The sequence below is a fragment of the Chiloscyllium punctatum genome, chromosome 18 (assembly GCF_047496795.1).
Source record: "Chiloscyllium punctatum isolate Juve2018m chromosome 18, sChiPun1.3, whole genome shotgun sequence".
NCBI lineage: Eukaryota > Metazoa > Chordata > Chondrichthyes > Orectolobiformes > Hemiscylliidae > Chiloscyllium > Chiloscyllium punctatum.
Genome location: NC_092756.1, coordinates 54,682,128 through 54,687,789, shown reverse-complemented (window position 1 = coordinate 54,687,789; position 5,662 = coordinate 54,682,128). Strand labels below are relative to the sequence as shown.

Below are 5,662 nucleotides of genomic sequence, written 5' to 3'. Positions count from 1 at the left end.
AACGGTGGGACGTGACTGACGTTGTCTATGATATGGAAGTGCCAGTGTTTGAGTTGAGTAGACAAAGTTAAAAATTACACAATATCAGGGCAGAGCCCAGCAGGTTTATTTGGAAGCACTAGCTTTTGGAGAGTCGCTCCTTCATCAGGTGGGTGTTTTTCTGCAGAAACCTGGTGTGTACGTCAATATGCGCGATCTTTTGGAAGATCATCTGGACTTTAACCGACCGTTCGTGGTGTCGACGGTCCCCATGACTTGGAGGTGTTGGTGTTGGACTGGGGTGGATACATTTAATAATCACACAAAGAAATTTTAGATTCCAAGAGGTGAAAAACACCTGATGAAGAAGCAGTGCATGGAACACTGGTGCTTCCAAATATGTCTGTTCAATACAATCTGGTGCTGTGTGATTTTTACTCTGATAGCTCTTGGCAATGTTTAACTGATCGAAGACAGTGAAAGAATTTTCGTTCGTGGAGATGAAAATTTCAAATAGTACCCACCTCAGCATAACAAAAATGAGTAGGTTGGATGTGTGATGAATCGCCATAATGCGCTTGCGCAAAGTAAAAGTTGAACTTACAACCGCCGAATGCGTTGCCAGCTATACGAATGGTTGTGCCACTGGCCAGATGCACAGCTGAGGTTTTACACACTGCAGAGCTGTGGTTTTAACAAGGACATGAGCAATAGCAGTAACAGTCACAAGGCGAACAAAGAACAAAGATAATCAACATCATTGATTCACTTCAAATTGTCCTCAGAAAAACGACCATTCACAATCTGATCAGCCAATCAATGAGGTCACTGCTGATCTTGGAAATTGCAACTGACTTTGCTACGTTTTCACCAAAATTTGAAGTAAACTCCAGCCTAATCATAACATCGCATATTCCCGTTAATTTTCAGCATTAGATTACGTTAATGACCTGTCCGTATTTGCTGGAAATGAGTAAAAACGTCCTTCCGGTGATGTAATCCAGTGCAGAGACTGCCAGAAATGAAAGGACAAAGACATGAAACATCACTCCCATTTCTCTCTGTACCAATGCGTTTTCCTGAGTTGTATATTTTCAGGACTTGTCTTTACTATCTAAAGAATTAATTATTTTCCCGGGAAAGATTCTTCGTAAATCAATTAACATCTGAGGTGTTGAAACATATTTTACTTTAGATTAAAATAGTTGAATATCCTTTCCCCCAGCCTAACGTCCCAATCCTCCCTCCTCTTCCATGTAAATGCAAGCTGATCCAGGTGATGTTGGAGCTCCCAACCTGACGTTCCAATGCTCCTTGCTGCTCCATGTCAATAGAAGCGGTTCTACTTGAAGTTGGAGCGCCCAGTCTGATGTCATAATGCTCCCTGCTCCATGTCAGTAGAAGTGGAGCAGTTCAGGTTAGACCTACCACTCTGATGTCCCAATGCGCCCAGCTGCTAAATGTCATTAAACGCTGATCCTTGTGAGGTTGGAGCTCCCAGTCTGATGTCCCAATGTTCCCTCCTCCATGTCAATAGAAGTGGTCCAGTTGAGGTTGGATCTATCACTCTGATGTCCCAATGCTACCTGCTGCTACATGTCATTAAAGGCTGCTCCAGGTGAGAGTGGAGCTCCCAGAATGATCTCCCAAAGCTCCCTGCTCCAGGCCAACTGAAGCTGCTCCAAATAAGGTTAGATCTTGCATTCGGATGTGTCAATGCTCCCTACTGCTCCATGTCAATGGAAGCTGCTCCAGGTGTGGTTGGAACTCCTAGAATAATGCTACAATGCTCCCTGGTCCACGTCAAAAGACGCTGCTCCAGATGAAGTGGGAGCTCCCATCCCTGGCAGCTCACATACGTCTATACCATCATAGAAATACTGCCCACTGAACATTTCCACCACTGGAGCCATTGGTGGAATATCCACATCATGAGAAGCTAATATTATTTTTAGTCACCACCGAATCATTATTTCCAAAAGTTATTCTTTCTTAAACCTTATTTAGCATGTGCATACTGCAGTCAATCCGAAGTAAGATAATGGTGCTAATTGATCTATGCTTAATAAACATTACATCCTATTTTTCATGTTGAGTAACTGCGAGTTAGCAAGGACAATGTTTATATTGAAATCATACTTTTATTCCAGGTGAGAGATTGTGGTTTGCATTTTTTAAAATGAACTTGTTCACTGTGTAAAATGATCAAATAAATCTCAATTTCAAAACAAAATTGGTAACGTTGTCATCTATCTTGAAATGTGATGTCTTCTTCTTTCAACCAGACAGGTATTATAACGAATAGCCTATGAATGATATGCGTATAAAGACACTTTAAATCGCAAGGTTTGTGAAGGTTTGTAGCTCAGGTTGAGGTTTAAGGTGTAGGTTTGCTCGCTGAGCTGTAGGTTTGATATCCAGACGTTTCATTACCTGGCTAGGTAACATCATCAGTGGCGATCTCCAAGTGAAGCGAAGCTGTTGTCTCTTGCTTTCTAATTATACCTTTCTCCTGGATGGGGTTCCTGGGTTTGTGGTGATGTCATTTCCGGTTTGTTTTCTGCGGGGTAGATAGATGTGTTTGTTTATGGCATTGTTGTTGGAGTGCCAGGCCTCGGGAATTCTCGAGAATGTCTTTGTTTAGACTGTCCCAGTATCAATGTGTTGGCCAAGTCGAACTGGACTACCAAAAATCCATAAACCAGGAGCCCCCTCAGACCCATAGTCTCATTACCCGGAACACCAACTTACAGACTTGACAAAGAACTACACGCAAGACTGAAATACCTCATAGAAGAGTCACAGCACTCCATCCACTCCACCCAGGAATTCCTAAAAATCATCAAAAACACCAAAGTAGAGGAAGGGGAAGCAATAGTCTCATTCGACATAATGGCACTGTTCACCTTCATCAACATCGACCTGGCAAAGGAAACACACTTTTACAAGAGACCATCACACACACCAACCACCATCAATCACATTACCAACGAAAACATCATGAAGCTTGTGGACCTGTGCCTCACCACCCACTTCACTTTCAACAACATAGTCGACAAACAAACCCCCAATGGCCCATCCATGGGATCTCCGCTATCAGGATTCATAGCAGAAGCGGTAATGCAAAGACTAGAACAAACAGCCCTAGCAACAATCAAACCAAAATCTGGGTCCGCTACGCAGATGACACCTTTGTCATCACAAAACGAAACAAGATAGTAAAGACATTTAACATCATCAACAACACTCTCACAGGCATAAAGTTCAACAAGGAGGAAGAAACTGACAACGAACTCGCATTCCTGAAAGACACAGTAGAAAGAAAGGACAACAGAGAACTACAAACCTTTGCATACAGAAAAGCGACAAACACTGACCAAATACTTAACTACACCAGTAACCATCACATCATACACAAACGAAGCTGCGTCAGAACAGTATTCCAACGAGCCACCGCACACTGCAGCACGGACGAACTTCGGAAAACAGAGGAAAACCACCTTTACAATGTATTCGAGAAGAACAGATACCTAAAAAAATACAGTCCACACATTCCTCAAGGACAAACCACGACAAGCAGACCAAACACAGCCAGAAACCATAAGCACCTTACCATACATCAAAGAAGTTTCAGACATGACAGCCAGACTACTAAGACCCCTCGGAATCCTAGTAGCACACAAACCCACCAACACTCTCAAACAAAAACTAACAAACTTAAAAGAACCAGAACAATCCACAGACAAAACCAACGTCATCTACAAAATTCCATGCTAGCCAAAAAAAGACACGACCTTCTCTCCCTCGTAGCCCTACACACGGATTAAAAATACCACCATTTCGACTGGGACAACACATCTATCCTGGTACAGGCTAATCAAAGACACGCCCGAGAATTCATAGAGGCCTGGCACTCCAACCACAACGCCACAAACAAACACATAGATCTCGATGCCATCTATCAACCCCTCAGAAAACGAACAGGAAATGACATCACCACAAACCCCAGGAACCCCATCGAGGAGAAAGATATAAATAGAAAGCAGGAGACAACAGATTCGCTTCACTTGGAGGTTGCCACTGATGATGATGTTACCTAGCCAAGTAATGAAATGTCTGGATATCAAAGCTACAGCTGAGCAAGCAAACCTACACCCTACATTTTAAATTATTTTTCATGTTTATATTGCATGAATCTGAAGTTATTGATCCACAGTTTAGTTTTCCTCCCTAAAGGTAACATGCTGATTTCTCCAGTTGTTCATAGTTCAATGTGATGCATCCAGTGTGTGCATAACGAGAGGGAGCTTGCTTCCCACGTCTTGTGTTTATCTGTGCCTTATGTCCAGCATTCATCAATGGCGAGAGCAAGGGGCGAGGGCGAGACCAATATGTAAGTCTTTCCGTGCCCATGCACGGCACCCACATTGGCAATTCACAACTGTGCATTTACAGCCAGTTCTCAGTGCCCCTACACCCACGCCCTGCCCCTTTGAAATATCGCTATCATTTTGTGCTGTCTCGCTGTGCTCTTCTCACCATGATGAATTACTTCTATTCAATCTCCTTCAGATTTCATCTGACATAACGTTAATTAAGAATTCCTTTGCATAAACATGCACTTCGCAGCTCTCGTTATTTGATTTTCCTGGATGTCTTTCATACGAAAAAACGTTCACAGCAACTTGATTTGCAAAAGGAAACCGCGCTCCCTTTCATTATCCCAATGCAACCTACATTTCAATACAGTTTAGTCAACAGGCTCAGACCATTCTTTGAAATTTTGTAATAGTGTAAATGCGTATAAACTGACCATTAGCGTTCCAGTCTCAATATGACAGCTGTGATCATCTGAAAACAGCACCACGAAAATGCCGTTGATGACAGCGACGAGAGTGGGATTCGAACCCACGCGTGCAGAGCACAATGGATTAGCAGCCCATCGCCTTAACCTCTCGGCCATCTCGTCACAGAGCCAGTAATGGCTATGACCTTATGAATAATTGAATTGGGTAAATTATGCAGAGCAGCAGATATTTCTCCCTGGTGTTGGTAAAATGATAAATAACACAGTACGGTTCCAAGACTATGGTCTGACCCCTGGGTTGTGGGGCAAATGCACTCCCACTGTCACACTATGCACACAGTGATCTGAACAAAAATGAGGAAATGAATATGTAACAAGGTCTGTTGAATTCTGTGAAGATTTGAAGCTTTCGGAATGAAGAACCCGAGACAGCAGGAGGTGTTCTTTCAATAAAGAGTTGGATAGAGCTCTTAAGGATAGTGGAATCAAGGGTTATGGGGATAAGGCAGGAACAGGATACAGATTGAGGATGTTCAGCCATGATCATAATCAATGGTGGTGCTGGCTCGAAGGACAGAATGGCCGACACCTGCACCTGTTATCTATTGTCTATTAAATTGCCTGTGAGGAATTGTTTTCCAGACTGGAGGAGAGTGCATAGTGCTCAATGTCATTATTCGGAACACCTAACTTCCGCTCAGACGTTTTTGACACGCACTTGTGTACAGAACAGACAATTTCAAAATCCAAAATAAGGCTAAACTGACAATTGAACTCAACAATGCAAAAACCTTGATCTGTATCATGTTCCTGGGCCGTGCGACACCAAGTCACTGTCTGATCACAGCAACACAGTGAGCAAGTGTCAGAAGGAAT

At 42.9% G+C, this 5,662-nt stretch overlaps 1 non-coding gene across 1 annotated transcript; it reads right to left on the bottom strand.

The window, feature by feature from the left end:
- Positions 1 to 4,866: 4,866 nt before the first annotated feature.
- trnas-gcu (transfer RNA serine (anticodon GCU)) lies at positions 4,867 to 4,948 on the bottom strand. The gene has a single exon. It is a non-coding gene; the product is annotated as a tRNA-Ser (tRNA).
- Between the last annotated feature and the right edge of the window lie 714 nt (positions 4,949 to 5,662).